This window comes from Ambystoma mexicanum, unplaced genomic scaffold (assembly GCF_040938575.1).
Source record: "Ambystoma mexicanum isolate Mex_15411 unplaced genomic scaffold, UKY_AmexF1_1 Mex_scaf66, whole genome shotgun sequence".
Lineage (NCBI taxonomy): Eukaryota > Metazoa > Chordata > Amphibia > Caudata > Ambystomatidae > Ambystoma > Ambystoma mexicanum.
Genome location: NW_027182484.1, coordinates 734508 through 759122, shown reverse-complemented (window position 1 = coordinate 759122; position 24615 = coordinate 734508). Strand labels below are relative to the sequence as shown.

Below are 24615 nucleotides of genomic sequence, written 5' to 3'. Positions count from 1 at the left end.
TCTTGGAACATGGAAAAAAAAACTTTTGTCAAATGCACAAATTCTGCAAAACGTAACTGCTTCTCTACTGCAGTTTGTTGATTTTGTGCTAAGAGCATAGTTAAACCCAATTGTTCATTGTTTTTTATATGAAATGATGATATATCCTATTGTTTCTTACAGTACATTGGGTTGAAAAACATTTTAACAGGATGTATTGACGAGGGTATATGGTAATGAAACAGGGACTTCTTGAAAAGCACTCCTACGCTCCACCACTGACATAAACCCTTGAATGCTGAAAACTGCCCTTTTTTAAAAAGGTGATAGAGTGGGTGACTGTATGGAACTTGTAGAACTAATGACATCAGTGCACTTCGGGTCAGGTGTACACATTAATACATTTCATTAAGGGCATATTATTGGTTTCCACCACAGTTTTATAACATTCATATGAGCTTCCAATGGACTATTTCAAACTAATCATATCACCAGTAGAACTTGGGTGAATGTAAAACACAGCTTGTATCATATGAAGAAATCCTAAACAGCTTAATGGTGTTTACCCTATGTTTCAGGAGATGATCATGAGTATTTCAAATGTCGAAATGTGTTCCTCATTACATCAAATGCTAAGATTGTAAATGTTTACTTCAATTTATTTAATTAAAAAAATATTTCTACAGGTAAAGCAGATGGACAAGGGGGCACCCGGATTTGAACTAGGGACCTCTTGATCTGCAGTGAAATGCTCTACCCCTGAGCTATAACCCCATTTCTGAAATGTTCACCTTTATTTATTCAGTAATATGTATAAAGTGGAAGCAACATGCAATCACCATCAAAGCAATTCATTTTCAGCCACCAAACCCTCCTTATAAGTATAAGGGGTACAAAAGATGTCCTTTATCTGTCTTGGTAAAATACAGTGAGGTTTCCATTGCAAGAATTCATACATTTCGTATCACATGTAGATCTTGGAACATGGAAAAAAAACTTTTGTCAAATGCACAAATTCTGCAAAACGTAACTACTTCTCTACTGCAGTTTGTTGATTTTGTGCTAAGAGCATAGTTAAACCCAATTGTTCATTGTTTTTAATATGAAATGATATATCCTATTGTTTCTTACAGTGCATTGGGTTGAAAAACATTTTAACAGGATCTATTGACGAGGGTATATGGTTATGAAACAGGGACTTCTTGAACTGCACTCCTACGCTCTACCACTGAGTTAAACCCTTGAATGCTTAAAACTGCCCTTTTTTAAAAAGGTGATTGAGTGGTGACTGTATGGAACTTGTAGAACTAATGACATCAGTGCACTTCTGGTCAGCTGTACAAATTAATACATTTCATTAAGGGCATATTATTGGTTTCCACCACAGTTTTATAACATTCATATGAGCTTCCAATGGACTATTTCAAACTGATAATATCACCAGTAGAACTTGGGTGAATGTAAAACACAGCTTGTATCATATGAAGGAATCCTAAACAGTTTCATGGTGTTTACCCTATGTTTCAAGAGTATTTCAAATGTAGAAATGTGTTGCTCATTACATCAAATGCTAAGATTGTAAATGTTTTTTTCTACAGGTAAAACAGTTGAACAAGAGGGCACCCAGATTTCAACTAGGGACCTCTTGATTTGCAGTCAAATGCTCTACCACTGAGATATACCCCCAATTTTGAAAAGTTCACCTTTATTAATTCAGTAATATGTACAAAGTGCAAGCAACATGCAATCACCATCAAAGCAATGCATTTTCAGCCACCAAACCCTCCTTATAAGTATATGGGGTGCGATGGATGTCCTTTATCTGCCTTGGTAAAATACAGTGAGGTTTCCATTGCAAGAATTCATACATTTCGTATCACATGTAGATCTTGGAACATGGAAAAAAATCTTTTGTCAAATGCACAAATTCTGCAAAATGTAACTGCTTCTCTACTGCAGTTTGTTGATTTTGTGCTAAGAGCATAGTTAAACCCAATTGTTCATTGTTTTGTATTTGAAATGATGATATATCCTATTGTTTCTTAAAATGCATTGGGTTGAAAAACATTTTAACAGGATCTATTGAAGAGGGTATATGGTTATGAAACAGGGACTTCTTGAAAAGCACTCCTACGCTCAACCACTGACATATACCCTTGAATGCTGAAAACTGCCCTTTTTTAAAAAGGTGATAGAGTGGGTGACTGTATGGAACTTGTAGAACTAATGACATCAGTGCACTTCTGGTCAGCTGTACAAATTAATACATTTCATTAAGGGCATATTATTGGTTTCCACCACAGTTTTATAACATTCATATGAGCTTCCAATGGACTATTTCAAACTAATCATATCACCAGTAGAACTTGGGTGAATGTACAACACAGCTTGTATCATATGAAGAAATCCTAAACAGCTTAATGGTGTTTACCCTATGTTTCAGGTGATGATCAGGAGTATTTCAAATGTAGAAATGTGTTGCTCATTGCATAAAATGCTAAGATTGTAAATGTTCACTTCAATTTATTTAATTAACAAAAATATTTCTACAGGTAAAACAGATAGATAAAGGAAGCACCCAGATTTGAACTAGGGACCTCTTGATCTGCAGTGAAATGCTCTACCCCTGAGCTATAACCCAATTTCTCAAATGTTCATCTTTATTTATTCAGTAATATGTACAAAGTGGAAAGAACATGCAATCACCACCAAAGCAATGCATTTTCAGCTGCAACCAAACCCTCCTTATAAGTATAAGGGGTACAAAAGATGTCCTTTATCTGCCTTGGTAAAATACAGTGAGGTTTCCATTGCAGGAATTCATACATTTCGTACTACATGTAGATCTTGGAACATGGAAAAAAAAACTTTTGTCAAATGCACAAATTCTGCAAAACATAACTGCTTCTCTACTGCAGTTTGTTGATTTTGTGCTAAGAGCATAGTTAAACCCAATTGTTCATTGTTTTTTATATGAAATGATGATATATCCTATTGTTTCTGACAGTACATTGGGTTGAAAAACATTTTAACAGGATCTTTTGACAAAGGTATATGGTTATGAAACAGGGACTTCTTGAACTGCACTCCTACGCTCTACCACTGAGTTAAACCCTTGAATGCTGAAAACTGCCCTTTTTTAAAAAGGTAATAGAGTGGGTGACTGTATGGAACTTGTAGAACTAATGACATCAGTGCACTTCTGGTCAGCTGTACACATTAATACATTTCATTAAGGGCATATTATTGGTTTCCACCACAGTTTTATAACATTCATATGAGCTTCCAATGGACTATTTCAAACTGATAATATCACCAGTAGAACTTGGGTGAATGTAAAACACAGCTTGTATCATATGAAGAAATCCTAAACAGTTTCATGGTGTTTACCGTATGTTTCAGGAGTATTTCAAATGTAGAAATGTGTTGCTCATTACATCAAATGCTAAGATTGTAAATGTTTTTTTCTACAGGTAAAACAGTTGAACAAGAGGGCACCCAGATTTGAACTAGGGACCGCTTGATCTGCGGTTAAATGCTCTACCACTGAGCTATACCCCCAATTTTGAAAAGTTCACCTTTATTAATTCAGTAATATGTACAAAGTGCAAGCAACATGCAATCACCATCAAAGCAATGCATTTTCAGCCACCAAACCCTCCTTATAAGTATATGGGGTGCGAAGGATGTCCTTTATCTGCCTTGGTAAAATACAGCGAGGTTTCCATTGCAAGAATTCATACATTTCGTATCACATGTAGATCTAGGAACATGGAAAAAAAATCTTTTGTCAAATGCACAAATTCTGCAAAATGTAACTGCTTCTCTACTGCAGTTTGTTGATTTTGTGCTAAGAGCATAGTTAAACCCAATTGTTCATTGTTTTGTATATGAAATGATGATATATCCTATTGTTTCTTAAAGTGCATTGGGTTGAAAAACATTTTAACAGGATCTGTTGAAGAGGGTATATGGTTATGAAACAGGGACTTCTTGAACTGCACTCCTACGCTCTACCACTGAGTCAAACCCTTGAATGCTGAAAACTGCCCTTTTTTAAAAAGGTGATAGAGTGGGTGACTGTATGGAACTTGTAGAACTAATGACATCAGTGCACTTCTGGTCAGCTGTACAAATTAATACATTTCATTAAGGGCATATTATTGGTTTCCTCCACACTTTTATAACATTCATATGAGCTTCCAATGGACTATTTCAAACTGATAATATCACCAGTAGAACTTGGGTGAATGTAAAACACAGCTTGTATCATATGAAGAAATCCTAAACAGCTTAATGGTGTTTACCCTATGTTTCAGGTGATGATCAGGAGTATTTCAAATGTAGAAATTTGTTGCTCATTACATCAAATGCTAAGATTGTAAATGTTTTTTTCTACAGGTAAAACAGTTGAATAAGAGGTCAGCCAGATTTGAACTAGGGACCTCTTGATCTGCGGTTAAATGCTCTACCACTGAGCTACACCGCCAGTTCCGAAAAGTTCATCTTTATTTATTCAGTAATATGTACAAAGTGGAAGCAACATGCAATCACCATCAAAGCAATGCATGTTCAGCCACCAAACCCTCCTTATAAGTATAAGGGGTGTGAAGGATGTCCTTTATCTGCCTTGGTAAAATACAGTGAGGTTTCCATTGCAAGAATTCATACATTTCGTATCACATGTAGATCTTGGAACATGGAAAAAAAATCTTTTGTCAAATGCACAAATTCTGCAAAATGTAACTGCTTCTCTACTGCAGTTTGTTGATTTTGTGCTAAGAGCATAGTTAAACCCAATTGTTCATTGTTTTGTATATGAAATGATGATATATCCTATTGTTTCTTACAGTGCATTGGGTTGAAAAACATTTTAACAGGATCTATTGAAGAGGGTATATGGTTATGAAACAGGGACTTCTTGAACTACACTCCTACGCTCTACCACTGACATAAACCCTTCAATGTTGAAAACTGCCCTTTTTTAAAAATGTGATAGAGTGGGTGACTCTATGGAACTTGTAGAACTAATGACATCAGTGCACTTCTGGTCAGCTGTACAAATTAATACATTTCATTAAGGGCATATTATTGGTTTCCACCACAGTTTTATAACATTCATATGAGCTTCCAATGGACTATTTTAAACTGGTCATATCACCAGTAGAACTTGGGTGAATGTAAAACACAGCTTGTATCACATGAAGAAATCCTAAAGAGCTTAATGGTGTTTACCCTATGTTTCAGGTGATGATCAGGAGTATTTCAAATGTAGAAATGTGTTGCTCATTACATAAAATGCTAAGATTGTAAATGTTTACTTCAATTTATTTAATTAAAAAAATATTTCTACAGGTAAAGCAGTTGGACAAGGGGGCACCCGGATTTGAACTAGGGACCTCTTGATCTGCAGTGAAATGCTCTACCCCTGAGCTATACCCCCATTTCTGAAATGTTCACCTTTATTTATTCAGTAATATGTATAAAGTGGAAGCAACATGCAATCACCATCAAAGCAATTCATTTTCAGCCACCAAACCCTCCTTATAAGTATAAGGGGTACAAAAGATGTCCTTTATCTGTCTTGGTAAAATACAGTGAGGTTTCCATTGCAAGAATTCATACATTCCGTATCACATGTAGATCTTGGAACATGGAAAAAAAACTTTTGTCAAATGCACAAATTCTGCAAAACGTAACTACTTCTCTACTGCAGTTTGTTGATTTTGTGCTAAGAGCATAGTTAAACCCAATTGTTCATTGTTTTTTATATGAAATGATATATCCTATTGTTTCTTAAAGTGCATTGGGTTGAAAAACATTTTAACAGGATCTATTGACGAGGGTATATGGTTATGAAACAGGGACTTCTTGAACTGCACTCCTACGCTCTACCACTGAGTTAAACCCTTGAATGCTTAAAACTGCCCTTTTTTAAAAAGGTGATTGAGTGGTGACTGTATGGAACTTGTAGAACTAATGACATCAGTGCACTTCTGGTCAGCTGTACAAATTAATACATTTCATTAAGGGCATATTATTGGTTTCCACCACAGTTTTATAACATTCATATGAGCTTCCAATGGACTATTTCAAACTGATAATATCACCAGTAGAACTTGGGTGAATGTAAAACACAGCTTGTATCATATGAAGGAATCCTAAACAGTTTCATGGTGTTTACCCTATGTTTCAAGAGTATTTCAAATGTAGAAATGTGTTGCTCATTACATCAAATGCTAAGATTGTAAATGTTTTTTTCTACAGGTAAAACAGTTGAACAAGAGGGCACCCAGATTTCAACTAGGGACCTCTTGATCTACAGTCAAATGCTCTACCACTGAGCTATACCCCCAATTTTGAAGAGTTCACCTTTATTAATTCAGTAATATGTACAAAGTGCAAGCAACATGCAATCACCATCAAAGCAATGCATTTTCAGCCACCAAACCCTCCTTATAAGTATATGGGGTGTGATGGATGTCCTTTATCTGCCTTGGTAAAATACAGTGAGGTTTCCATTGCAAGAATTCATACATTTCGTATCACATGTAGATCTTGGAACATGGAAAAAAATCTTTTGTCAAATGCACAAATTCTGCAAAATGTAACTGCTTCTCTACTGCAGTTTGTTGATTTTGTGCTAAGAGCATAGTTAAACCCAATTGTTCATTGTTTTGTATTTGAAATGATGATATATCCTATTGTTTCTTAAAGTGCATTGGGTTGAAAAACATTTTAACAGGATCTATTGAAGAGGGTATATGGTTATGAAACAGGGACTTCTTGAAAAGCACTCCTACGCTCTACCACTGACATAAACCCTTGAATGCTGAAAACTGCCCTTTTTTAAAAAGGTGATAGAGTGGGTGACTGTATGGAACTTGTAGAACTAATGACATCAGTGCACTTCTGGTCAGCTGTACAAATTAATACATTTCATTAAGGGCATATTATTGGTTTCCACCACAGTTTTATAACATTCATATGAGCTTCCAATGGACTATTTCAAACTAATCATATCACCAGTAGAACTTGGGTGAATGTACAACACAGCTTGTATCATATGAAGAAATCCTAAACAGCTTAATGGTGTTTACCCTATGTTTCAGGTGATGATCAGGAGTATTTCAAATGTAGAAATGTGTTGCTCATTGCATAAAATGCTAAGATTGTAAATGTTTACTTCAATTTATTTAATTAACAAAAATATTTCTACAGGTAAAACAGATAGATAAAGGAAGCACCCAGATTTGAACTAGGGACCTCTTGATCTGCAGTGAAATGCTCTACCCCTGAGCTATAACCCAATTTCTGAAATGTTCTCCTTTATTTATTCAGTAATATGTACAAAGTGGAAACAACATGCAATCACCACCAAAGCAATGCATTTTCAGCTGCAACCAAACCCTGCTTATAAGTATAAGGGGTACAAAAGATGTCCTTTATCTGCCTTGGTAAAATACAGTGAGGTTTCCATTGCAAGAATTCATACATTTCGTACTACATGTAGATCTTGGAACATGGAAAAAAAAAACTTTTGTCAAATGCACAAATTCTGCAAAACATAACTGCTTCTCTACTGCAGTTTGTTGATTTTGTGCTAAGAGCATAGTTAAACCCAATTGTTCATTGTTTTTTATATGAAATGATGATATATCCTATTGTTTCTTACAGTACATTGGGTTGAAAAACATTTTAACAGGATCTTTTGACGAAGGTATATGGTTATGAAACAGGGACTTCTTGAACTGCACTCCTACGCTCTACCACTGAGTTAAACCCTTGAATGCTGAAAACTGCCCTTTTTTAAAAAGGTTATAGAGTGGGTGACTGTATGGAACTTGTAGAACTAATGACATCAGTGCACTTCTGGTCAGCTGTACACATTAATACATTTCATTAAGGGCATATTATTGGTTTCCACCACAGTTTTATAACATTCATATGAGCTTCCAATGGACTATTTCAAACTGATAATATCACCAGTAGAACTTGGGTGAATGTAAAACACAGCTTGTATCATATGAAGAAATCCTAAACAGTTTCATGGTGTTTACCATATGTTTCAGGAGTATTTCAAATGTAGAAATGTGTTGCTCATTTCATCAAATGCTAAGATTGTAAATGTTTTTTTCTACAGGTAAAACAGTTGAACAAGAGGGCACCCAGATTTGAACTAGGGACCGCTTGATCTGCGGTTAAATGCTCTACCACTGAGCTATACCCCCAATTTTGAAAAGTTCACCTTTATTAATTCAGTAATATGTACAAAGTGCAAGCAACATGCAATCACCATCAAAGCAATGCATTTTCAGCCACCAAACCCTCCTTATAAGTATATGGGGTGCGAAGGATGTCCTTTATCTGCCTTGGTAAAATACAGCGAGGTTTCCATTGCAAGAATTCATACATTTCGTATCACATGTAGATCTAGGAACATGGAAAAAAAATCTTTTGTCAAATGCACAAATTCTGCAAAATGTAACTGCTTCTCTACTGCAGTTTGTTGATTTTGTGCTAAGAGCATAGTTAAACCCAATTGTTCATTGTTTTGTATATGAAATGATGATATATCCTATTGTTTCTTAAAGTGCATTGGGTTGAAAAACATTTTAACAGGATCTGTTGAAGAGGGTATATGGTTATGAAACAGGGACTTCTTGAACTGCACTCCTACGCTCTACCACTGAGTTAAACCCTTCAATGCTGAAAACTGCCCTTTTTTAAAAAGGTGATAGAGTGGGTGACTGTATGGAACTTGTAGAACTAATGACATCAGTGCACTTCTGGTCAGCTGTACAAATTAATACATTTCATTAAGGGCATATTATTGGTTTCCACCACAGTTTTATAACATTCATATGAGCTTCCAATGGACTATTTCAAACTGATAATATCACCAGTAGAACTTGGGTGAATGTACAACACAGCTTGTATCATATGAAGAAATCCTAAACAGCTTAATGGTGTTTACCCTATGTTTCAGGTGATGATCAGGAGTATTTCAAATGTAGAAATGTGTTGCTCATTGCATAAAATGCTAAGATTGTAAATGTTTACTTCAATTTATTTAATTAACAAAAATATTTCTACAGGTAAAACAGATAGATAAAGGAAGCACCCAGATTTGAACTAGGGACCTCTTGATCTGCAGTGAAATGCTCTACCCCTGAGCTATAACCCAATTTCTGAAATGTTCTCCTTTATTTATTCAGTAATATGTACAAAGTGGAAACAACATGCAATCACCACCAAAGCAATGCATTTTCAGCTGCAACCAAACCCTGCTTATAAGTATAAGGGGTACAAAAGATGTCCTTTATCTGCCTTGGTAAAATACAGTGAGGTTTCCATTGCAAGAATTCATACATTTCGTACTACATGTAGATCTTGGAACATGGAAAAAAAAAACTTTTGTCAAATGCACAAATTCTGCAAAACATAACTGCTTCTCTACTGCAGTTTGTTGATTTTGTGCTAAGAGCATAGTTAAACCCAATTGTTCATTGTTTTTTATATGAAATGATGATATATCCTATTGTTTCTTACAGTACATTGGGTTGAAAAACATTTTAACAGGATCTTTTGACGAAGGTATATGGTTATGAAACAGGGACTTCTTGAACTGCACTCCTACGCTCTACCACTGAGTTAAACCCTTGAATGCTGAAAACTGCCCTTTTTTAAAAAGGTTATAGAGTGGGTGACTGTATGGAACTTGTAGAACTAATGACATCAGTGCACTTCTGGTCAGCTGTACACATTAATACATTTCATTAAGGGCATATTATTGGTTTCCACCACAGTTTTATAACATTCATATGAGCTTCCAATGGACTATTTCAAACTGATAATATCACCAGTAGAACTTGGGTGAATGTAAAACACAGCTTGTATCATATGAAGAAATCCTAAACAGTTTCATGGTGTTTACCATATGTTTCAGGAGTATTTCAAATGTAGAAATGTGTTGCTCATTTCATCAAATGCTAAGATTGTAAATGTTTTTTTCTACAGGTAAAACAGTTGAACAAGAGGGCACCCAGATTTGAACTAGGGACCGCTTGATCTGCGGTTAAATGCTCTACCACTGAGCTATACCCCCAATTTTGAAAAGTTCACCTTTATTAATTCAGTAATATGTACAAAGTGCAAGCAACATGCAATCACCATCAAAGCAATGCATTTTCAGCCACCAAACCCTCCTTATAAGTATATGGGGTGCGAAGGATGTCCTTTATCTGCCTTGGTAAAATACAGCGAGGTTTCCATTGCAAGAATTCATACATTTCGTATCACATGTAGATCTAGGAACATGGAAAAAAAATCTTTTGTCAAATGCACAAATTCTGCAAAATGTAACTGCTTCTCTACTGCAGTTTGTTGATTTTGTGCTAAGAGCATAGTTAAACCCAATTGTTCATTGTTTTGTATATGAAATGATGATATATCCTATTGTTTCTTAAAGTGCATTGGGTTGAAAAACATTTTAACAGGATCTGTTGAAGAGGGTATATGGTTATGAAACAGGGACTTCTTGAACTGCACTCCTACGCTCTACCACTGAGTTAAACCCTTCAATGCTGAAAACTGCCCTTTTTTAAAAAGGTGATGGAGTGGGTGACTGTATGGAACTTGTAGAACTAATGACATCAGTGCACTTCTGGTCAGCTGTACAAATTAATACATTTCATTAAGGGCATATTATTGGTTTCCACCACAGTTTTATAACATTCATATGAGCTTCCAATGGACTATTTCAAACTGATAATATCACCAGTAGAACTTGGGTGAATGTACAACGCAGCTTGTATCATATGAAGAAATCCTGAACAGTTTCATGGTGTTTACCCTATGTTTCAGGTGATGATCAGGAGTATTTCAAATGTAGAAATGTGTTGCTCATTACATAAAATGCTAAGATTGTAAATGTTTACTTCAATTTATTTAATTAAAAAAATATTTCTACAGGTAAAACAGTTGGACAAGGGGGCACCCAAATTTGAACTAGGGACCTTTTGATCTGCAGTGAAATGCTCTACCCCTGAGCTATCCCCCCATTTCTGAAATGTTCACCTTTATTTATTCAGTAATATGTACAAAGTGGAAGCAACATGCAATCACCATCAAAGCAATGCATTTTCAGCCACCAAACCCTCCTTATAAGTATCAGGGGTACAAAAGATGTCCTTTATCTGCCTTGGTAAAATACAGTGAGGTTTCCATTGCAAGAATTCATACATTTCGTATCACATGTAGATCTTCGAACATGGAAAAAAAAAATCTTTTTTCAAATGCACAAATTCTGCAAAATGTAACTGCTTCTCTACTGCAGTTTGTTGATTTTGTGCTAAGAGCATAGTTAAACCCAATTGTTCATTGTTTTGTATATGAAATGATGATATATCCTATTGTTTCTTACAGTGCATTGGGTTGAAAACATTTTAACAGGATCTATTGAAGAGGGTATATCTTTATGAAACAGGGACTTCTTGAAAAGCACTCCTACGCTCTACCACTGACATAAACCCTTAAATGCTGAAAATTGCCCTATTTTAAAAAGGTGATAGAGTGGGTGACTGTATGGAACTTGTAGAACTAATAAAATCAGTGCACTTCTGGTCAGCTGTACAAATTAATACATTTCATTAAGGGCATATTATTGGTTTCCACCACAGTTTTATAACATTCATATGAGCTTCCAATGGACTATTTCAAACTAATCATATCACCAGTTGAACTTGGGTGAATGTAAAACACAGCATGTATCATATGAAGAAATCCTAAACAGTTTCATGGTGTTTACCCTATGTTTGAGGAGATGATCAGGAGTATTTCAAATGTAGAAATGTGTTGCTCATTACATAAAATGCTAAGATTGTAAATGTTTTCTTCAATTTATGTAATTAAAATAATATTTCTACAGGTAAAACAGTTGAACAAGGGGGCACCCAGATTTCAACTAGGGACCTCTTGATCTGCAGTCAAATGCTCTACCACTGAGCTATACCCCAAGTTCTGAAAAGTGCACCTTTATTAATTCAGTAATATGTACAAAGTGCAAGCAACATGCAATCACCATCAAAGCAAAGCATTTTCAGCCACCAAACCCTCCTTATAAGTATATGGGGTGCGAAGGATGTCCTTTATCTGCCTTGGTAAAATAAAAAAAAAAGACATCACTGTTGAGAAACTCTTACCACTCATCCTCCCATTATTGCACGCAGCTTCAGAGTCCTGCACTGACCCCACAGCATTAGTAGACACTTATAATCGTGTTATGCTAAAAGCCCTTAATACTATCGCCCCTATCAAACTGCGTAAACAAAAACCACGGACCCACTTGAACTCTTGGTTCACTCCGCAACTACGTGACCTACGCAAAGAAAAAAGAAAAGCAGAGGCCTCATGGAAAAGTATCCCCTCCCTGGCCAACAAAAATAATCTTACGCTAGCCACCCTGGCCTATAAAGAAGCCATCCTTGCTGCCAAAAAGGAAGCTTATAATAAAAGAATCACCCAAGTCCGCTCTAACACTAAGGAACTGTTTAAGATACTTAAGGAACTGGAGTCCCCTATCGCTCCTCTCAATAAGTGTACCCCTGACACTGATTGGTGTACAAACATCCAAAATGCTTTACTAGACAAAATCACCACTCTCCAAACTAAAATCAAAGCAAAAAAAAACTACCTCTCAAGTTCAACGAGCACCACCCTGAATTATAAAATACAAGCACTCAATCACAACTTCAAACCATTCAGCTTCTCTCCCCTCTCCATCAAGGAAGTAGAAATCATTATATCTAAACTAAAACCTTCCAATTGCCAAGGTGATGCATGCCCCGCTGTCATCATTAAGGAAGCCGCACCCAAGCTCGCCCCATTTATTACCTCCTTCATAAATGCCTCCTTTGAATCAAGCACCGTACCTGACAACCTTAAGGATGCCTGGGTCATACCATTAATTAAAAAAGCCAATCTTGACCCCAGCAACCCTTCAAACTACAGGCCCATCACCACTGTGCCTTTCCTGCTTAAAATCCTTGACCGCGCAGCCTATCTCCAAATCCAGGAGTATCTCGAACGCAACAATCTACTAGGGCTGAGACAATCTGGTTTCCGTCCCAGGCATGGCACTGAGACAGCTTTACTGGACCTGAAAACCCAAATCGAGGACCTGAAAGACAAGGGCAAATTGGCACTCCTGCTCCTCCTTGATCTCTCAGCTGCCTTCGACCTGGTTGACCACCAAATTCTCTGTCATCATCTCAAAATCGCAGCCCACTTCTCGGAAGCAGCCACTTCTTGGATCAGTTCATTCCTTGCCAACAGAACCATGAGGGTCTTCTCTCCACTAGCAGCGGCTGACCCCTCCCACGTCCCCTGTGGAGTCCCACAAGGATCCTGTGTATCTCCCACCCTTTACAATGTGTTTACTAAACCACTCTTTGATATCCTTGATTATCTGGGTGTCTCCTACACTAATTATGCGGATGACACCCAGATACTCATCCCTATCACTGGTGATTTTGTAACCGATTCAAAATCTCTTAATACGGTCTACTCCGTCATCCAGGCCTGGATGGCCAATCATGGGCTCTGCCTTAACGACGAAAAAACAGAGTTAATCATCCTGGGCTCCCAAACTAAACTCGCGAAACTTGACGCCAACTACAATTCCTTCACTATTGACGGGATTGACATCAAAGTGGCCAATGTCACCAAATCTCTAGGAATCTACCTTGATTCTACCCTGTCCCTCACACGACAAACCAATGCAGTTGTCTCTGCATCGTCCTACACCTGCAAATTGATTACAGCCTGCAGGCCATTCCTGACTCCAGACAATTGTCTGACCCTCGCGAGAACCCTCATCTTATCCAAAATAGACTATTGCAATGCCCTATACCTTGGGACGAGCCAAAGAAATCTGGACAAACTACAGGTCACACAAAACAACGCCATTAGGGCAGCATTCAACATACGTAGACGGAATCATATAGCCACTATCAGACGCAACATCCAGTGGTCACCTATCTTGCACCGCATATCACTCAAATCACTTGTGCTCACACACAAGGCACAGAACAATGCAGCTCCAGCCTACTTAATATCACGTTTCTCGCATCACACAGCCACCAGACCCTTGAGAGCTGCCCAGGCGCACACTTTGGACATCCCCAGCTTCAAATTACGCTCGGCAGGAGGGTCAAGTTTTCCGGTCCTTGCTGCCAAGCTCTGGAACTCACTCCCCAATGCACTAAGGAACATTCCGCTTTGCCACGTATTCAAAACCAAAGCTAAACTTTGGTTACGGGAACAAGACATCCTGTAAATTTGTAACTGCTCACAGCGCGTACCCTTCTACTGTAACCTTGGGTACTGCTACTTTGTTGTTATTATCTATGTCATTTTCACCCGTTATGTTATACTGTATCATTGTCATTTTCACCGTTCATGTTATACTGTATCACTACCTATGTAACTGTTAACCTCTTCTCCTGGAACCTGTAACTTCTCCTCTGCAACTTGTAACTGCCTACTAAACATGCGCCCGCAAGCCACCGGGCAAGGTGCGCAATACAAATAAATAAATAAATACAAATACAGTGAGGTTTCCATTGCAAGAATTCATACATTTCGTATCACATGTAGATCTTGGAACATGGAAAAAAAATCTTTTGTCAAATGCAAAAATTCTGCCAAAAGGTAACTGCTTCTCTCCTGCAGTTTGTTGATTTTGTGCTAAGAGCATAATTAAACCCAATTGTTCATTGTTTTTATATGAAATGAAGATATATCCTATTGTTTCTTACAGTGCATTGGGTTGAAAAACATTTTAACAGGATCTATTGACGAGGGTATATGGTCATGAAACAGGGACTTCTTGTACTGCACTCCTACGCTCTACCACTGAGTTAAACCCTTCAATGCTGAAAACTGCCCTTTTTTTAAAAAGGTGATAGAGTGGGTGACTGTATGGAACTTGTAGAACTAATGACATCAGTGCACTTCTGGTAAGCTGTACAAATTAATACATTTCATTAAGGGCATATTATTGGTTTCCACCACAGTTTTATAACATTCATATGAGCTTCCAATGGACTATTTCAAACTGATAATATCACCAGTAGAACTTGGGTGAATGTACAACACAGCTTGTATCATACGAAGAAATCCTAAACAGCTTAATGGTGTTTACCCTATGTTTCAGGTGATAATCAGGAGTATTTCAAATGTAGAAATGTGTTGCTCATTACATAAAATGCTAAGATTGTAAATGATTACTTCAATTTATTTAATTAAAAAAATATTTCTACAGGTAAAACAGTTGGACAAGGGGGCACCCAAATTTGAACTAGGGACCTTTTGATCTGCAGTGAAATGCTCTACCCCTGAGCTGTCCCCCCATTTCTGAAATGTTCACCTTTATTTATTCAGTAATATGTACAAAGTGGAAGCAACATGCAATCACCATCAAAGCAATGCATGTTCAGCCACCAAACCCTCCTTATAAGTATAAGGGGTGTGAAGGATGTCCTTTATCTGCCTTGGTAAAATACAGTGAGGTTTCCATTGGAAGAATTCATACATTTCGTATCACATGTAGATCTTCGAACATGGAAAAAAAATCTTTTGTCAAATGCACAAATTCTGCAAAATGTAACTGCTTCTCTACTGCAGTTTGTTGATTTTGTGCTAAGAGCATAGTTAAACCCAATTCTTCATTGTTTTGTATATGAAATGATGATATATCCTATTGTTTCTTACAGTGCATTGGGTTGAAAACATTTTAACATGATCTATTGAAGAGGGTATATGGTTATGAAACAGGGACTTCTTGAAAGGCACTCCTACGCTCTACCACTGACATAAACCCTTGAATGCTGAAAATTGCCCTATTTTAAAAAGGTGATAGAGTGGGTGACTGTATGGAACTTGTAGAACTAATAAAATCAGTGCACTTCTGGTCAGCTGTACAAATTAATACATTTCATTAAGGGCATATTATTATTTTCCACCACAGTTTTATAACATTCATATGAGCTTCCAATGGACTATTTCAAACTAATCATATCACCAGTAGAACTTGGGTGAATGTAAAACACAGCACGTATCATATGAAGAAATCCTAAACAGTTTCATGGTGTTTACCCTATGTTTGAGGAGATGATCAGGAGTATTTCAAATGTAGAAATGTGTTGCTCATTACATAAAATGCTAAGATTGTAAATGTTTTCTTCAATTTATGTAATTAAAATAATATTTCTACAGGTAAAACAGTTGAACAAGGGGGCACCCAGATTTCAACTAGGGACCTCTTGATCTGCAGTCAAATGCTCTACCACTGAGCTATACCCCCAGTTCTGAAAAGTGCACCTTTATTAATTCAGTAATATGTACAAAGTGCAAGCAACATGCAATCACCATCAAAGCAAAGCATTTTCAGCCACCAAACCCTCCTTATAAGTATATGGGGTGCGAAGGATGTCCTTTATCTGCCTTGGTAAAATACAGTGAGGTTTCCATTGCAAGAATTCATACATTTCGTATCACATGTAGATCTTGGAACATGGAAAAAAAATCTTTTGTCAAATGCAAAAATTCTGCCAAAAGGTAACTGCTTCTCTACTGCAGTTTGTTGATTTTGTGCTAAGAGCATAATTAAACCCAATTGTTCATTGTTTTTTATATGAAATGAAGATATATCCTATTGTTTCTTACAGTGCATTGGGTTGAAAAACATTTTAACAGGATCTATTGACGAGGGTATATGGTCATGAAACAGGGACTTCTTGTACTGCACTCCTACGCTCTACCACTGAGTTAAACCCTTCAATGCTGAAAACTGCCCTTTTTTAAAAAGGTGATAGAGTGGGTGACTGTATGGAACTTGTAGAACTAATGACATCAGTGCACTTCTGGTCAGCTGTACAAATTAATACATTTCATTAAGGGCATATTATTGGTTTCCACCACAGTTTTATAACATTCATATGAGCTTCCAATGGACTATTTCAAACTGATAATATCACCAGTAGAACTTGGGTGAATGTACAACGCAGCTTGTATCATATGAAGAAATCCTGAACAGTTTCATGGTGTTTACCCTATGTTTCAGGTGATGATCAGGAGTATTTCAAATGTAGAAATGTGTTCCTCATTACATCAAAAGCTAAGATTGTAAATGTTTACTTCAATTTATTTAATTAAAAAAATATTTCTACAGGAAAAACAGTTGGACAAGGGGGCACCCAGATTTGAACTAGGGACCTTTTGATCTGTAGTGAAATGCTCTACCCCTGAGCTATACCCCCATTTCTGAAATGTTCACCTTTATTTATTCAGTAATATGTACAAAGTGGAAGCAACATGCAATCACCATCAAAGCAATGCATTTTCAGCCACCAAACCTTCCTTATAAGTATATGGGGTGCGAAGGATGTCCTTTATCTGCCTTGGTAAAATACAGTGAGGTTTCCATTGCAAGAATTCATACATTTCGTATCACATGTAGATCTTGGAACATGGAAAAAAAATCTTTTGTCAAATGCACAAATTCTGCAAAATGTAACTGCTTCTCTACTGCAGTTTGTTGATGTTGTGCTAAGAGCATAGTTAAACCCAATTGTTCATTGTTTTGTATATGAAATGATGATATATCCTATTGTTTCTTACAGTGCATTGGGTTGAAAAACATTTTAACAGGATCTATTGAAGAGGGTATATGGTTATGAAACAGGGACTTCTTGAACTACACTCCTACGCTCTACTACTGACATAAACCATTCAATGTTGAAAACTGGCCTTTTTTAAAAAGGTGATAGCGTGGGTGACTGTATGGAACTTGTAGAACTAATGACATCAGTGCACTTCTGGTCATCTGTACAAATTAATACATTTCATTAAGGGCATATTATTGGTTTCCACCACAGTTTTATAACATTCACATGAGCTTCCAATGGACTAGTTCAAACTGATCATATCACCAGTAGAACTTGGGTGAATGTAAAGCACAGCTTATATCATATGAAGAAATCCTAAACATCTTAATGGTGTCTACCCTATGTTTCAGGTGATGATCAGGAGTATTTCAAATGTAGAAATGTGTTGCTCATTACATAAAATGCTAAGATTGTAAATGTTTACTTCAATTTATTTAATTAAAAAAATATTTCTACAGGTAAAATAGTTGGATAAGGGGGCACCCAGAATTGAACTAGTGACCTCTTGATCTGCAGTGAAATGCTCTACCCCTGAGCTATAACCCCATTTCTGAAATGTTCAACTTTACTTATTCAGTAATATGTACAAAGTGGAAGCAACATGCAATCACCATCAAAGCAATGCATTTTCAGCCACCAAACCCTCCTTATTAGTATAAGGGGTACAAAAGATGTCCTTTATCTGCCTTGGTAAAATACAGTGAGGTTTCCATTGCAAGAATTCATACATTTCGTATCACATGTAGATCTTGGAACATGGAAAAAAAAACTTTCGTCAAATGCACAAATTCTGCAAAACGTAACTGCTTCTCTACTGCAGTTTGTTGATTTTCTGCTAAGAGCATAGTTAAACCCAATTGTTCATTGTTTTTATATGAAATGATGATATATCCTTTTGTTTCTTACAGTACATTGGGTTGAAAAACATTTTAACAGGATCTAGTGACGAGGGTGTATGGTTATGAAACAGGGATTTCTTGAACTGCACTCCTATGCTCTACCACTGAGTTAAACCCTTGAATGCTGAAAACTGCCCTTTTTTTAAAATGGTGATAGAGTGGGTGACTGTATGGAACTTGTAAAACTAATGACATCAGTGCACTTCTGGTCAGCTGTACAAATTAATACATTTCATTAAGGGCATATTATTGGTTTCCACCACAGTTTTATTACATTCATATGAGCTTCCAATGGACTATTACCAACTGATAATATCACCAGTAGAACTTGGATGAATGTAAAACACAGCTTGTATCATATGAAGAAATCCTAAACAGTTTCATGGTGTTTACCCTATGTTTCAGGAGATGATCAGGAGTATTTCAAATGTAGAAATGTGTTGCTCATTACATAAAATGCTAAGATTGTAAATGTTTTCTTCAATTTATTTAAAAAATATTTCTACAGGTAAAACAGCTGAACAAGGGGGCACCCAGATTTGAACTAGGGACCTCTTGATCTGCAGAGAAATGCTCTATCACTGAGCTATATCCCCATTTCTGAAATGTTCACCTTTATTTATTCAGTAATATGTACAAAGTGGAAGCAACATGCAATCACCATCAAAGCAATGCATTTTCAGCCACCAAACCCTCCTTATAAGTATAAGGGGTACAAAAGATGTCCTTTATCTGCCTTGGTAAAATACAGTGAGGTTTCCATTGCAAGGATTCATACATTTCGTATCACATGTAGATCTTGGAACATGGAAAAAAAAATCTTTTGTTAAATGCACAAATTCTGCAAAATGTAACTGCTTCTCTACTGCAGTTTGTTGATGTTGTGCTAAGAGCATAGTTAAACCCAATTGTTCATTGTTTTGTATATGAAATGATGATATATCCTATTGTTTCTTACAGTGCATTGGGTTGAAAAACATTTTAACAGGATCTATTGAAGAGGGTATATGGTTATGAAACAGGGACTTCTTGAACTACAGTCCTACGCTCTACCACTGACATAAACCCTTCAATGTTGAAAACTGCACTTTTATAAAAAGGTGATAGAGTGGGTGACTTTATGGAACTTGTAGAACTAATGATATCAGTTCACTTCTGGTCATCTGTACAAATTAATACATTTCATTAAGGGCATATTATTGGTTTCCACCACAGTTTTATAACATTCATATGAGCTTCCAATGGACTATTTCAAACTAATCATATCACCAGTAGAACTTGGGTGAATGTAAAACACAGCTTGTATCATACGAAGAAATCCTAAACAGCTTAATGGTGTTTACCCTATGTTTCAGGTGATGATCAGGAGTATTTCAAATGTAGAAATGTGTTGCTCATTACATAAAATGCTAAGATTGTAAATGATTACTTCAATTTATTTAATTAAAAAAATATTTCTACAGGTAAAACAGCTGGACAAGGGGGCATCCAGATTTGAACTAGGGACCTTTTGATCTGCAGTGAAATGCACTACCCCTGAGCTATACCGCCATTTCTGAAATGTTCACCTTTATTTATTCAGTAATATGTACAAAGTGGAAGCAACATGCAATCAACATCAAAGCAATGCATTTTCAGCCACCAAACCCTCCTTATAAGTATAAGGGGTACAAAAGATGTCCTTTATCTGTCTTGGTAAAATACAGTGAGGTTTCCATTGCAAGAATTCATACATTTCGTATCACATGTAGATCTTGGAACATGGAAAAAAAACTTTTGTCAAATGCACAAATTCTGCAAAACGTAACTACTTCTCTACTGCAGTTTGTTGATTTTGTGCTAAGAGCATAGTTAAACCCAATTGTTCATTGTTTTTTATATGAAATGATATATCCTATTGTTTCTTACAGTGCATTGGGTTGAAAAACATTTTAACAGGATCTATTGACGAAGGTATATGGTTATGAAACAGGGACTTCTTGAACTGCACTCCTACGCTCTACCACTGAGTTAAACCCTTGAATGCTGAAAACTGCCCTTTTTTAAAAAGGTGATAGAGTGGGTGACTGCATGGAACTTGTAGAACTAATGACATCAGTGCACTTCTGGTCATCTGTACAAATTAATACATTTCATTAAGGGCATATTATTGGTTTCCACCACAGTTTTATAACATTCATATGAGCTTCCAATGGACTATTTCAAACTGATAATATCACCAGTAGAACTTGGGTGAATGTAAAACACAGCTTGTATCATATGAAGGAATCCTAAACAGTTTCATGGTGTTTACCCTATGTTTCAGGAGTATTTCAAATGGAGAAATGTGTTGCTCATTACATCAAATGCTAAGAGTGTAAATGTTTTTTTTCTACAGGTAAAACAGTTGAACAAGAGGGCACCCAGATTTCAACTAGGGACCTCTTGAACTGCAGTCAAATGCTCTACCACTGAGCTATACCCCCAATTTTGAGAAGTTCATCTGTATTAATTCAGTAATATGTACAAAGTGCAAACAACATGCAATCACCATCAAAGCAATGCATTTTCAGCCACCAAACCCTCCTTATAAGTATATGGGGTGCGATGGATGTCCTTTATCTGCCTTGGTAAAATACAGTGAGGTTTCCATTGCAAGAATTCATACATTTCGTATCACATGTAGATCTTGGAACATGGAAAAAAATCTTTTGTCAAATGCACAAATTCTGCAAAATGTAACTGCTTCTCTACTGCAGTTTGTTGATTTTGTGCTAAGAGCATAGTTAAACCCAATTGTTCATTGTTTTGTATATGAAATGATGATATATCCTATTGTTTCTTAAAGTGCATTGGGTTGAAAAACATTTTAACAGGATCTATTGAAGTGGGTATATGGTTATGAAACAGGGACTTCTTGAAAAGCACTCCTACGCTCTACCACTGACATAAACCCTTGAATGCTGAAAATTGCCCTTTTTTAAAAAGGTGATAAAGTGGGTGACTGTATGGAACTTGTAGAACTAATAACATCAGTGCACTTCTGGTCAGCTGTACAAATTAATACATTTCATTAAGGGCATATTATTGGTTTCCACCACAGTTTTATAACATTAATATGAGCTTCCAATGGACTATTTCAAACTAATCATATCACCAGTAGAACTTGGGTGAATGTAAAACACAGCATGTATCATATGAAGAAATCCTAAACAGTTTCATGGTGTTTACCCTATGTTTCAGGAGATGATCAGGAGTATTTCAAATGTAGAAATATGTTGCTCATTACATAAAATGCTAAGATTGTAAATGTTTTCTTCAATTTATGTAATTAAAATAATATTTCTACAGGTAAAACAGTTGAACAAGGGGGCACCCAGATTTCAACTAGGGACCTCTTGATCTGCAGTCAAATGCTCTACCACTGAGCTATACCCCCAGTTCTGAAAAGTTCACCTTTATTAATTCAGTAATATGTACAAAGTGGAAGCAACATGCAATCACCATCAAAGCAATGCATTTTCAGCCACCAAACCCTCCTTATAAGTATATGGGGTGTAAAGGATGTCCTTTATCTGCCTTGGTAAAATACAGTGAGGTTTCCATTGCAAGAATTCATACATTTCGTATCACATGTAGATCTTGGAACATGGAAAAAAAATCTTTTGTCAAATGCAAAAATTCTGCCAAAAGGTAACTGCTTCTCTACTGCAGTTTGTTGATTTTGTGCTAAGAGCATAATTAAACCCAATTGTTCATTGTTTTTTATATGAAATGAAGATATATCCTATTGTTTCTTACAGTGCATTGGGTTGAAAAACATTTTAACAGGATCTATTGACGAGGGTATATGGTTATGAAACAGGGACTTCTTGAACTGCACTCCTACGCTCTACCACTGAGTTAAACCCTTGAATGCTGAAAACTGCCCTTTTTTAAAAAGGTGATAGAGTGGGTGACTGTATGGAACTTGTAGAACTAATGACATCAGTGCACTTCTGGTCAGCTGTACAAATTAATACATTTCATTAAGGGCATATTATTGGTTTCCACCACAGTTTTATAACATTCATATGAGCTTCCAATGGACTATTTCAAACTGATAATATCACCAGTAGAACTTGGGTGAATGTACAACGCAGCTTGTATCATATGAAGAAATCCTAAACAGTTTCATGGTGTTTACCCTATGTTTCAGGAGTATTTCAAATGTAGAAATGTGTTCCTCATTACATCAAAAGCTAAGATTGTAAATGTTTACTTCAATTTATTTAATTAAAAAAATATTTCTACAGGAAAAACAGTTGGACAAGGGGGCACCCAGATTTGAACTAGGGACCTTTTGATCTGTAGTGAAATGCTCTACCCCTGAGCTATACCCCCATTTCTGAAATGTTCACCTTTATTTATTCAGTAATATGTACAAAGTGGAAGCAACATGCAATCACCATCAAAGCAATGCATTTTCAGCCACCAAACCTTCCTTATAAGTATATGGGGTGCGAAGGATGTCCTTTATCTGCCTTGGTAAAATACAGTGAGGTTTCCATTGCAAGAATTCATACATTTCGTATCACATGTAGATCTTGGAACATGGAAAAAAAATCTTTTGTCAAATGCACAAATTCTGCAAAATGTAACTGCTTCTCTACTGCAGTTTGTTGATGTTGTGCTAAGAGCATAGTTAAACCCAATTGTTCATTGTTTTGTATATGAAATGATGATATATCCTATTGTTTCTTACAGTGCATTGGGTTGAAAAACATTTTAACAGGATCTATTGAAGAGGGTATATGGTTATGAAACAGGGACTTCTTGAACTACACTCCTACGCTCTACTACTGACATAAACCATTCAATGTTGAAAACTGGCCTTTTTTAAAAAGGTGATAGCGTGGGTGACTGTATGGAACTTGTAGAACTAATGACATCAGTGCACTTCTGGTCATCTGTACAAATTAATACATTTCATTAAGGGCATATTATTGGTTTCCACCACAGTTTTATAACATTCACATGAGCTTCCAATGGACTAGTTCAAACTGATCATATCACCAGTAGAACTTGGGTGAATGTAAAGCACAGCTTATATCATATGAAGAAATCCTAAACATCTTAATGGTGTCTACCCTATGTTTCAGGTGATGATCAGGAGTATTTCAAATGTAGAAATGTGTTGCTCATTACATAAAATGCTAAGATTGTAAATGTTTACTTCAATTTATTTAATTAAAAAAATATTTCTACAGGTAAAATAGTTGGATAAGGGGGCACCCAGAATTGAACTAGTGACCTCTTGATCTGCAGTGAAATGCTCTACCCCTGAGCTATAACCCCATTTCTGAAATGTTCAACTTTACTTATTCAGTAATATGTACAAAGTGGAAGCAACATGCAATCACCATCAAAGCAATGCATTTTCAGCCACCAAACCCTCCTTATTAGTATAAGGGGTACAAAAGATGTCCTTTATCTGCCTTGGTAAAATACAGTGAGGTTTCCATTGCAAGAATTCATACATTTCGTATCACATGTAGATCTTGGAACATGGAAAAAAAAACTTTCGTCAAATGCACAAATTCTGCAAAACGTAACTGCTTCTCTACTGCAGTTTGTTGATTTTCTGCTAAGAGCATAGTTAAACCCAATTGTTCATTGTTTTTATATGAAATGATGATATATCCTTTTGTTTCTTACAGTACATTGGGTTGAAAAACATTTTAACAGGATCTAGTGACGAGGGTGTATGGTTATGAAACAGGGATTTCTTGAACTGCACTCCTATGCTCTACCACTGAGTTAAACCCTTGAATGCTGAAAACTGCCCTTTTTTTAAAATGGTGATAGAGTGGGTGACTGTATGGAACTTGTAAAACTAATGACATCAGTGCACTTCTGGTCAGCTGTACAAATTAATACATTTCATTAAGGGCATATTATTGGTTTCCACCACAGTTTTATTACATTCATATGAGCTTCCAATGGACTATTACCAACTGATAATATCACCAGTAGAACTTGGATGAATG

The 24615-nt window shown here is 36.4% G+C and overlaps 4 non-coding genes across 4 annotated transcripts; all 4 read right to left on the bottom strand.

Moving 5' to 3' along the window:
* Nucleotides 1–16273: 16273 nt before the first annotated feature.
* Nucleotides 16274–16345, bottom strand: TRNAC-GCA (transfer RNA cysteine (anticodon GCA)). Its single transcript has one exon. It is a non-coding gene; the product is annotated as a tRNA-Cys (tRNA).
* An 883-nt stretch (nt 16346–17228) lies between these two features.
* On the bottom strand, nt 17229–17300 carry TRNAC-ACA (transfer RNA cysteine (anticodon ACA)). Its single transcript has one exon. It is a non-coding gene; the product is annotated as a tRNA-Cys (tRNA).
* A 4653-nt stretch (nt 17301–21953) lies between these two features.
* On the bottom strand, nt 21954–22025 carry TRNAC-GCA (transfer RNA cysteine (anticodon GCA)). The gene has a single exon. It is a non-coding gene; the product is annotated as a tRNA-Cys (tRNA).
* Nucleotides 22026–22897: 872 nt separating this feature from the next.
* Nucleotides 22898–22969, bottom strand: TRNAC-ACA (transfer RNA cysteine (anticodon ACA)). Its single transcript has one exon. It is a non-coding gene; the product is annotated as a tRNA-Cys (tRNA).
* Between the last annotated feature and the right edge of the window lie 1646 nt (nt 22970–24615).